The sequence below is a fragment of the Erinaceus europaeus genome, chromosome 10 (assembly GCF_950295315.1).
Source record: "Erinaceus europaeus chromosome 10, mEriEur2.1, whole genome shotgun sequence".
NCBI classification, from domain to species: domain Eukaryota; kingdom Metazoa; phylum Chordata; class Mammalia; order Eulipotyphla; family Erinaceidae; genus Erinaceus; species Erinaceus europaeus.
In genome coordinates, this window is record NC_080171.1 from 93,866,507 (window position 1) to 93,878,844 (window position 12,338).

The following is a 12,338-nucleotide window of genomic DNA, read 5'->3' on the forward strand; positions in this document are numbered from 1 at the left end:
CTTACATTGGCTGTATTTCTACTACTTTTTTCCTATTTATTTTCCTATTTAAGTGTGTTTCTTATTTTATTTTACTTTTTTTAATTGCCACCAGGGCTATCACTGGGGCTTAGTGCTGGCACTTCTTCTTCTAGCGTTTGCCCTTCTTCCGTACTATGAATGCACTGGTCCCAGTGGAGATTTTTTTTTTCTTTTCTTTCCTTTCTCTTTTATTAGATAGGACAGACAAAAATTGAGAGGGGAGAGGTAGGTAGAGAAGGAGAGGGAAAGACAGACACCTGTAAACCTGCTGTACCTCTCATGAGGATCCTCTCCTGCAGGTGGGGTGCAAAGGGTCAAACCAGGGTCCTTGTGCATGGTAACATGTGTGTTCAACTGTCTGCACCACTGCCTGGCACCTAAAGTGTGTTTCTTATAACAGACATTTACTTGGATGTTTAAAAACCAACTTGACAATGTGTCCTTTAAATGTCTGGGGAAGAGGTAGTTAGTACAATTACATTTAATTGCTGATAGTTTTTGGTTTTAAATCTACTGTTCCATTTTAATTTTTGTTTTCTATTTGCTCCATACGTTCTTGTTCTGTGTTTTTCTCTCTTGCTTCCTTTGGGTGGATTGATTTTCTTTTGTTAACATTTTATTTCTTCTATTGATTTTTCGGTTTATGACGATGTTAAATATCACAATGATAATTTTCACTTATCATAGGCTTTCCAGTTTCACAAGCTAGGAATATCTTTCTCAAGGATCTGAATGCCATCCCCTATAAATGTAGTCACCAAAGAAGATAGTTCTTGCATGTTCCTTTATTTGATCCTAGTTGCAAAATTACCATCTGCCATGAAGATATAAAAGTTCATGTTTTCTTTTTTTTTATTATTTATTTAAGAAAGGAGACATTAACAAAACCGTAGGATAAGAAGGTTCATGTTTTCTTTGGATAAAGTTAGTAACAAACACAGATGGCCCATGACTCCCCAACTAGCTCATCCTGATGCTTAAACTCCTAGTACCTTTTGTTTTAGTTGAGACTGAGTTGAGTTCAGACTGAGTCCTGTCCTGACCTCAAATACTTTGTTCAAATACTTGAAGGTTTTCATTGCTTGTTTAACTTTATCTGGTGCAATGTTTGTTTTGATAAATGTCACACACATTCTTTCAAGTTTAACAATTAGGTTACACACACAACATAAAATTGATCACTTTATCCATTTTAATACACATACATGTACATGCACACACATACACACTTTCAAATAGATATAGCAATTAGGTTAAGAAGATCATTATTAAATAAAAAAGCAAAAGTCTTAAAATTACTCAAATTCTCTTCACACAGAAGGGTTGAGTGACTTTTCTTATAGTCATTATGGTCTAGTAGAAAAAACAAACTGTGGTCCAGGAGGTGGTGTAATGGATGAAGCACTGAATTCTCAATCATGGGGTCCTGAGTTCAATCCTGGCAGCACATGTACCAGAGTGATGTCTGGTTCTTTCTCTGTCTTCTATCTTTCTCATTAATTAATAAATATAATCTTAAAAAAAGACTAAGTGCATAAAATGCTACAGCTATCATAGATACACCATACATTGTGTGACATCTTTGTTAAGAGCAGACATTGTGAAGTCAGTTTTTTTCCCACTTGTCTGGGGGTATGGAGTAGGGCTAATTATATACCATTTTGACTGTTGGTATCCTTTTTGCAATAAGGGGGTAGTAAGGACCAACCACCTCACTCTGCTCTCCTCTTCCGCTTACTTCATCCCTGACTTCTTGCCCAAGTATTTTTCTTTGTCAAGTGTTCCTGGAACTTTTTGAAAGCAATCGTTCTGCATTTCTTTGGAAAATTCCTTTACTTTCATATTTTACATTATTTGCCTAGCCTTCACCTACGTTTGTGAGATTCTGTAGTAGAAACACTCAGCTGTACATTGTTGATTTGAAAGTAGTGAAAAAAGTAATAGGCCTACTGAACTCTTACTGTCTATTAGGCAGTGAGTTGAATATTTATTTATGTGTTTTATGTGTATTACTAGACACAACTCTTTGCTATGACTCAGCAGCATTCCCTTCTATAGGTAAGAAAACTGAATTTAGTTATTGTCTGGTGAGATGATGTCATGGCTGGAAAAAGGACCAGAAAGCTGGATCAGGCAAGAGAGTAGCTCCCTAATATGGGAAAGGGGTATAAATATTGTTGATGGTAAACCCCACTGATTTGATCTGATCTGGGGCCCATATTCAGCTTAGAAGCCTATGTGACCTTTGCATCTCCGTAGATCTGAGCTCACATTCTGTGGTCATGAGTAGGAACATTCCAGGCTGCCCCAATCTCAGGACCCATCTTCCTCAGGTGTAGCATAGAGTATGTTGTCCAGCTTCCCTTCTGAGGATGGAACATTCTTTACCATTGTTGATCCAAGTTGAGGGCAAGGTCCTATGGGGGCCCCAAAAGGGGTCTATTGTGTTGTTCCTGATAGAGATGACTGGTAACAGTGGGGAGAGGGATTTATTCGAGGTCTAGGCCCATCATGTCTGTTTGGGAATCTCAGGACTCCCTGACTAGGGCCCCAGCTGATGGGGTGGCCTGATAGTGACTAAAGAATCATCATTAAAGTATGCCAGTCTCTTGCCCTTATTCAACTTTTGAAGTCCTTGCTTTGATGAGGTTAGCTTTGGAGTGAGTGAGGGAAGTATAGGAAATAGGTGAGGAGGGTATCTAAGTCTAAGTAGACACTATTTCATTATGAACTTCATACTGAATCACTGTATACTAACCTGTATATCAGATTTCAGGCTCAGGGAAAAGAAAAACTAGTATAGCCACAGGTCCTTTGGAATATAACTAATAGGCCTACTAGCTATCTACAAAACGGAGACCCCAACTCTTTACCTGCTGCACTACTCCAGCCTTTAGGTTCATGATTAGTCAACAATTTGTTTGGCTTTATATGTTAACTCTCTTTTCAGCTACCAGGTTCCAGATGCTAGCATGATGCCAACCAGACTTCTCTGGACAGACAACCCCACGAATATGTCCTTGAGCTCTGATTCCCAGAGCCCCGCCCCACTAGGGAAAGAGAGAGGCAGACTGGGAGTATGGACGAACCTGTCAATGCCCATGTTCAGTGGGGAAGCAATTATAGAAGCCAGATCTTCCACCTTCTGCATCCCACAATGACCTTAGGTCCATACTCCCAGAGGGTTAATGAATAGGAAAGCTATCAAGAGAGGGGATGGGATACAAAGTTCTGGTGGTGGGAATTGTGTGGAGTTGTACCCCTCTTATCCTATGGTTTTGTCAGTGTTTCCTTTTTATAAATAAATGATAAAAAAAAGAAACAAAACCAAATTTAAAGAAATTGAGCACTTTTCTCAAGATCAAGCAGCTTGTCAGGACCAAAGCCTGGATTCAACACAAAACATCTCCTCACCCTCTAGTAAATCTTTGTCAGTTTATACCAGAAATGAATGTGCAGTTTTTTTGTTTTTGTTTTTTGCCTGAGGAATTAAAACTTCTTTCTTTTGGGGCAGAGAGAGCATGAGTGCAAAGCATAACTTCACCATCTATGAAATCCCAATCTTGTCTTTATTACTCTCATGTAGAGCACAAGATCAAATCCAAGGTCTTATGCATGCAAGATAAAGCTCTATTACTGAGACACCTTAAATGGAACAGTGATTTAAACCTATCAACAAATGTAATTATAGTAACTACCTCTTCTCCAGACATTTAAAGGACATTGTCAAGTTGGTTTTTAAACGTCCAAGTAAATGTCTATTATAAGAAACACACTTTAGGTGCCAGGCAGTGGTACAGACAGTTGAACACACATGTTACCATGCACAAGGACCCTGGTTTGACCCTTTGTACCTCACCTGCAGGGGAGGATCCTCATGAGAGGTACAGCAGGTTTACAGGTGTCTGTCTTTCCCTCTCCTTCTCTATCTACTTCTCCCCTCTCAATTTTTCTGTGAGAATTTTCTACCTTAGCATTTTCTGGTGATTGACAGTCTTTCAAAATCAGTGTTGCATGTAGTCTACTTACCATAATTATTAGAGATGGAACTGCTTTCAAGTCTGTGTTGATCTGGGGATGTGTTTCTATGGAGCAGTCACAAAATGAAGGAAAAAAAGCTCAGGATACAGAGACATAATATGTGGGTTTGACTCCTAATTTCATTATTTGTTCACAGTGTTTTTGGCAAAATCCTTTCATACCATGGAGTATCACTTTTTTAATACCTAAGAGAAAATAAGACCTGCTTGCAAGAGAAAAGTGATAAACATTTCCAGAGGGATAAAGAATAGGATGTTTCCAGGACTAGGGGAAACATAGGCTCTATAGTGGAAATGTCTTAGGGTTCAAGAAGACAATGGATAGTTATTGTTATCATCACATTATTTGGTAATTGGGTTAACTTTGAAAAGTCCCTTTGTTAGAGTTTGCTGTATAATCTTGTATATAGCTGTGCTACTGGTTGCTTCTGTTCTACCTGGTCTAGACTTTTGAGAGAGTCAACGTATCAAAGACTCAGCCTATGTATTAAAAAGACTCAGTCTGTGTTTTAAAAAGTTCGAGACATATGATCAATTTTCCCCCTCTCATATTAATTAAATAGTGGTTTATATGACTACACTTTAATAGGAGTGTACATAAACACCATTCCCACCACCAAAAGACAACCTTAGGGTGGGGCCCACTTTCCTGCGTGCTTCTCTCAATTCATATAAAATAATATTGCATCCGCCGATCGCAACCTAATCAATGCAATGAGTGCCACCCCAGCATTCTTCACTTCAGACTGTGTCCAGAGACTTCAGGTGTGGAACAACAACCCTTCAGCTTCATCACTCGGGTGAGACCTTTCCTTTCATAGTATTCTCTAATTCCATTCCAGGTGGTCCACTCCCCAATAAGATCCCCAAACCTAGATATAGACCCCATGAGATAGAGCATATGTTCACATGTGCCCATAAACCAGGGAAAAATATATACCTGAAAGCAGAAGTACACAAGAGTCTGCAGTGAGTACCCCCAACACTTCATCTTCACTATTCTAGCCTTTAGGTCCATGATTGTTCAGCAATTTGTTTGGCTTTGTATGTTAACTCTCTTCAGCCACCAGGTTCTGGATGCCAGCATGATGTCGACCAGTCTTCCCTGGACTGAAGACCCCACCAATGTGTCCTGGAGCCCCACTTCCCCAGAGCCCCACCCTACTAGGGAAAGAGAGAGACAGACTGGGAGTATAGATCGACCAGTCAATGCCCATGTTCAGCAGGGAAGCAATTACAGAAGCTAGAACTTCCACCTTCTGTAACCCACAACGACCTTGGGTCCATACTAGGGATAGAGAATGGGAAAGCTATTGGGGAGGGGATGGGATATGGAGACCAGGTGGTGGGAATTGTGTGGAGTTATACCCCTCCTATCCTATGGTTTTCTTAATGTCTCCTTTCTTAAACAAACAAACAAAAAACAATAGGATGCTTCCAATGAAGGCGATGGGCTATAAAACTCTGGTGGTAGGAATTGTAACCCTCTTATCCTACATTCTTGTCAACCATTATTAGATCAATTTGAAAAACCTAAAAAACAAAAATCTTAACTATGAAAAGAAAGTGATAAACGTTCTGAGAGCATTTTGCAAATTGCAAACACAGTGTCTGTCAGAGGGCTGTCTGATAAAGAAAGACGAGCTATCTATACATGTGGGGGTTTACTTCTGGCCTCTTGATTCTATCCACAGTTCTGTGTGACTAAATTTGTTCCAGTACCAGGAAGTTTTGATTATAATAGCCCCGTAGTATAAATTGAGGTCAGGAAGCACGGTGCCTTCATGTTCTTCTTTCCTGAGGACTGCTTTGGCAATTCTGGGTATTTTCCAGTTCCAGATAAACTTTTGCAGGTTTTCTTCTATTCCTTTGAAAAAAAAAATTGGTGTAACCTTAATAGGGATGACATTAAATCCCTAAATGGCATTGGGTAGGACTTTTTGGTCCTTTTTCTGAGCTATTTCTTTTCTTTTTTTCATTCCTTTTCCTTTTTTTTTTTTTTTTTTTTTGATAGAGACAAAGAGAAATTGAGAGGGGGAGACAGAGAAGGAGAAAGAGAGATGCCTATAGCACTGTTTCACCACTCATGAAGCTTCCTCCTACAGATAGGGACTGGTGGCTTAAACCTGGGTCCTTGCTCATGGTAATGTGTCCTTGACCCTCCTAAAATATCTCTTCTGACGGACACAGTTCAATCCAGTCACTTTCTTGCTACATTAAACCTTTTCATTACCAATAGACCAAAAGCTGTATTCCCCTCTTGGCTTCCCTATGATGGATTTCCTGCTGGACTCTGTACCTCATCTCTTGCCTCCCTCTCTGTCCTCCTGCATTTACTATAGTCACAAGTCATTTTTTGGTTTATGTCTTAAAGACTTGCCCGATCTGTCTGAAATGCTTGTTATCCCTGTCTGTTAGGTCAGGTAACAAGTCCATACTCTTCAGATTAAACAGCATCTCCTTTAGAAGCCTGGCATGTTCTTCCAGATGCTAGATTGATTTTCCCCTCTAGCACACACAATACAGAACTCATTTTGTAAGCTTTCAAGTATGAGGTCTACGTCTGGGTTTTTTTTTTTAATTATTATTACATCATCCCCCCTGGAATGGTGCCTAGAACACAAAAGTCCCTTGATAAATATTTGTGGAATGAAATGATGCCTGGAGGACCAGTTTGGATTCTTAACAGATGTAAGGAAGAAATGCAGTGGATCTCAAGTGTCTGCCTAAAGAGAAAGTAGCCCATTAAATTTGCTGTGTCTACCTTCTCTGCTGGAAGCTCTATATTGTTAGAGCTTCAAAATAAACTGCTAGGGGCTCTCAGCTGGAGAAACTTTTAAAATCATGTAGTCCAACCTCATTTAAAATAAAGGGGCAGTAGAGGTCCCTTGGTGGGAGGAAGGGTTTTACTTATGTTGACATTTTACTGTAGAAGCAAGGCCTTCTGGCTTCTTCCTGAAGGGAGTGAATTCTTTGCCTGCTGTGGAGCACATACTACTTGGAGGCTCAAGCATAGGCTCTAACCCACTTCCTAGGTATGGGGACAGTTTTCTAGATCCCTTCCTTATGTTGATAAAGACCAAGAAAATGGTTAAGTTTCTTAGTCTCTCTGTGCCATGGTTTCTAAATGCATAGAGAGAGGATGATGGGAGTAGCTTTGTCATCATCCTTGGGAAGGCCTAATGGATTAAAGGATGTAAGTGGGCAGCAACCTTAACCCCAAATGTTAGGCACGTATAGTATGAGATAGAGAAAAAATATTTTGGTAACTTAAGTAACCAGTCATGGCTAAATTTTGGAAGTCTGCCCCATCTGCACTTAGATTAATCAAACATGTGAAAACCAGAGGCTGAGTCATGGTGACCACCCATTTCTTTTTGTACACACAGATAGTGCTCGATTATGTTGGGTTAATTTCCACAAAAACACACGGATAAACTTTTCCAGATTTATTCATGTCTTACCAAGACACTCAGAATGGATTTTGCCATGATTTGACTCATGGACTTTTTAAAATTAGTGATTTAATATTGATTTGCAAAAATTATAAGACAACAGGAGGTATAATTCCACACAGTTTCTACTACCAGAGTTCTGTGTCCCCATTCCCTCCATTGGAAATTGCAGTAGTTCTCCCAAAGTCACAGATATGGGTTCATTATTATCTTTTTTTTTTTTTTTTTTTGCCTCCAGGGTTATTGCTGGGGCTCGGTGCCTACACTATGAATCCACTGCTCCTGGAGGCCATGTTTCCCATTTTGTTGTCCTTGTTATGGTTGTTATTGTTGTCATTGCTGTTGTTGTTGTAGGATAGGGCAGAGAGAAATTGAGAGAGGAGGGGAAGACAGAGAGGGGAGAGAAAGATAGATACCTGCAGATCTGCTTCACCGCCCATAAAATGACCCCTTGCAGGTGGGGAGCCAGGGCTCAAACCAGAATCCTGAAGTCTGGTCCTTGGCTTCGGGCCATGTGTGCTTAACCCACTACACTATTGCCTGGCCCCCCCCACTATTATTTTTGTAACTATCTATATTTATATGTATTTTACCACTTTCCCCTGCCCTCCCTTTCTAAGTCATACCTGTACCTACTGTTACTTCTGAATGTCATTCCTTTTTTCCTCTTTTTTCTCTCTAGGCCTTGGGGTCTTGATGGAATTGGAGTTCATAGCCTTCTAGTCATCTTCCCCTAACACTTCTCCCCCTCTGGAAGGATGGAACAAAATTCTTTTGGGGTGCAGAAGGTGGGATTTCTGGCTTTTCTGTTGCTTCTCCTCTGGACATGGGCATTGACAGGTCCATCCATACCCCAGCCTGTTTCTATCTTTCCCAAGTAGGGTAGGGGATTCATGGACATTTTTGGCAAACTGTTCTCCCCAAGTAGCCTGGGAGGAAGGCATCAGGCTGGTAGGTGTGAATATTTTGTTCCCAACTATGTCCCATTTCCAGATGCTTTCTCTTCACTGAAGTCTCCAAATACAGACACCTTTTGTATGTCATGTCTACAAATGTATTCCAAATCAATGTCTCAGGGTAAGACTTCAACTTCCCAATATCCTTATACCCTCTTCTGTTCTCCACCTGGTGTCACCCTCCCCTCCCTCCTAGGGAGGGGAAGAGTACAATGAGGGGACACTGAATTTAGACAACAGGGTAGCAGGCTTTCCTGACTGTCTCAAACTCATTTCTCATCTTCCTGCTGCTGGTTTCCAGCCCCATCCCCGGATGATGTTACCCAGAATTACTGTCCTGAGATACATAATTGTGTAATGTTTTAACTTCACACCACCAGTTCTTCTTGGAACACATTGTGCTCTGAGAGAAAAGCATAGTATCTCTCCCTGCTCAATAAATTTTCTCTGTGATTTCTCCAATTTTAGAAAGCAAAGCATGACCCAAAGGGATAGAAAAATGTCAGATGCTTCCCACTTCATGTTGAGAATGTTTTCTGAGTGTACTGAGACACTCATAGAATGAGGATGAGGGGAGCATCATCTCTGGGAGGCCCCAGTGAGCTCAAGCCATATCATGTCACATATATGTGACTCAGCTACCCTATCTGTGACTAAGGATCAAGTAGCAGTGGTGGGTATTTTGGAAGAGGGGGAGGCCAGCAGAGCTGGATTGTTACCTTTTGGGGGCAACAGGGTAGATTAATATGGGAGAACAGTAATTTTCAGACAGTGGGAAGATGTTTGAAGTGTGAGTGTCTGTGTGTGAGTGCCTGTGTTAGTCAGTCCAGGGATACCTGATAAAGGTAGAGACTTAAAAAAATTTTTTTTTATTTAAGAAAGGATTAATTAACAAAACCATAGGGTAGGATGGGTACAATTCCACACAATACCCACCACCCAATCTCCATATCCCACCCCCTCCCCCGACAGCTTTCCCATTCTCTATCCCTCTGGGAGCATGGACCCAGGGTCATTGTGGGTTGCAGAAGGTAGAAGGTCTGGCTTCTGTAATTGCTTCCCCGCTGAACATGGGCGTTGACTGGTGGGTCCATACTCCCAGTCTGCCTCTCTCTTTCCCTAGTAGGGTGGGTCTCTGGGGAAGCTGAGCTCCAGGACACATTGGTGGGGTCTTCAATCCAGGGAAGCCTGGCCGGCATCCTGATGGCATCTGGAACTTGGTGATTGAAAAGAGAGTTAACATACGAAGCCAAACAAATTGTTGAGCAATCATGGGCCCAAAGCTTGGAATAGTGGAGAGGAAGTGTTAGGGAGGTACTCACTGCAAACTCTAGTGTACTGCTTTCAGGTATATATTTTGCAGTAGTTTATGGATACGTGTGAATATAAGCTCTCTCTCACAGAAACTGGTGTATATCTAGGTTTTGGGACTTTGTTAGAAAGTGAACTACCTGAGATGAAATTAGAGTGTACTATAAAAGGAAAGGTCTCACCCAAGTAATGAAGCTGAAGGGTTGTCATTCCTCACGTGAAGTCTCTGGACACAGTCTGAGGTGAAGCATGTTGAGGTGGCAATCGTTGCGTTGGTTAGGTTGTGATAGGCAGATGCAATATTATTTGATATGCATTGGGAGAGGCATACGGGAAAGTGGGCCCTATCCAAGGGTTCCAGGACTGGGGGAAGTAGGGGCTCTATAGTGGAGATGTGAGGTTCCTGCTGTCTTAGGGTTCAAAAAGACAATCGATAGTTAATGTTATCATCACATTATTTGGTAATTGGGTTAACTTTGAAAAGTCCTTTTGTTAGGGTTTGCTGTACAGTACCCAGTATCTTGTATATAGCTGTGCTATTGGGTGCTTCTGATCTACTTGGTCTAGGCTTTTGAGAGAGTCCGCATATCAAATACACAGCCTATATATTAAAAAGATTCAGTTTGTGTTTTGAAAAACTTTGAGACATACAATTGATTTTCCCCCTCTCATATTAATTAACTACTGATTTATATGTCTACATTTTGCTAGGATGAACATAAACACCATTCCCACCACCAAAAGACTGTGACCCATCCCTCCCACTCACTCCAACCCCCACTGGCCCAGGAAGCTGCATGTCTACCCCTCACCACTGGGTTTTTACTTTGGTGCCCTACTTATAATTTGATCAGGTCCTGCTTTTAGTTTCCCTTTCAGATCTTCTTACTCAACTTCTGTTGATGAGTGGGATCATCCCATACTCATCTTTATCTTTCTGACTTAGTTCACTTAACATAATTCCTTCTAGCTCTGTCCAAGATGGGTCAGAGAAGGTGGGTTCATTGTTCTTGATAGCTGCATAGTATTCCATTGTGTATATATACCACAGCTTTCTCAGCCACTCATCTGGTGTTGGGCACCTGGGTTGCTTCCAGGTTTTAGCTATTATGAATTGTGCTGCTATGAACATAGGAGTACACACCTCCTTTTGGTTGGGTGTTATGGAGTCCTTGGGGTATAACTCCAGGAGAGGAATTACTGGATCATATGGAAGGTCCATGTCTAGCCTTCTGAGAGTTTTCCAGACTACTCTCCACAGAGGCTGGACCAATTTACATTCCCACCAGCAATGTAAAAGGGTTCCTCTGTCCCCACATCCTCTCCAGCATTTGTTGCTGCTGTCCTTTTTGATGTATGCCATTCTTACAGGAGTGAGGTGGTATCTTAGTGTTGTCTTAATTTGCATTTCTCTGACAATCCGTGACCTAGAGCAGTTTTTCATATGCTTGTTAGACTTTTGGATCTCCTCTGAGGTGAATGTTTTGTTCATATCCTCTGCCCATTTTTGGATGGGGTCATTTGCTTTTTTTGGTGCTAAGTTTGCTGAGCTCTTTATATATTTTGGTGATTAGTTTCTTGTCTGATGTCTGGCATGTGAAGATCTTCTCCCATTCTGTGAGGGGTCTCTCTGTTTAATAGTTTCTTTGGATATGCAGAAGCTTTTCAATTTGATGTAGTCCCATTGGTTTGTTTCTGCTGTAGTCTTCCTTGCAATTGGGTTTGATTCATCTAAGGTGTCCTTGAGGTGTATGTGGGAAAGTGTTTTACCAATGTTTTCCTCTAAGTATTTGATTGTTTCTGGTCTGACATCTAGGTCTTTGATCCATTTAGAGTTTATTTTTGTTTCTGGTGAGATAAAGTGGTTCAATTTCATTCTTCTGCATGTTACAACCCAGTTTTCCCAGCACCATTTATTGAAGAGAGCCTCCTTTTTCCATTTAATCCTTTGGGAGCCCTTATCAAAGATTAGATGTCCATAGGTGTTGGGATTTATTTCTGGGCTTTCAATTCTGTTCCACTGGTCTGTGTGCCTATTTTTGTTCCAGTACCATGCTGTTTTGATGATGATGGCTTTATAATATAGTTTACGGTCTGGGAGTGTGATGCCTCCATTTCTGTTTCTTTTCCTCAAGATGATTTTGGCAATTCTAGGTGTTTTCAGGTTCCAGATAAATGATTGTAGTGTTGGTTCTATTCTCTTAAAGAAGCTTGGTGGAACTTTGATGGGTATTGCATTAAATTTGTATATGGCTCTGGGGAGAATATTCATTTTGATGATATTTATTCTTCCAATCCATGAGCATGGGATATCTTTCCATTTCTTGGTATCAGTATGTCTTCTTCTTCAGATTTAGTGTTTGCATAAAGAAATGCCACTGATTTTTGTACATTGATTTTGTAGCCTGATACCTTGCTATATTGCCTAATAACTTCCAGTAATTTTCTGCTGGATTCTTTAGGTTTTTCTATGTATACTATCATATCATCTGCAAATAGTGAGAGCTTGACTTCTTCCCTTCCAATCTGTATTCCTTTGAATCCTTTCTCTTGCC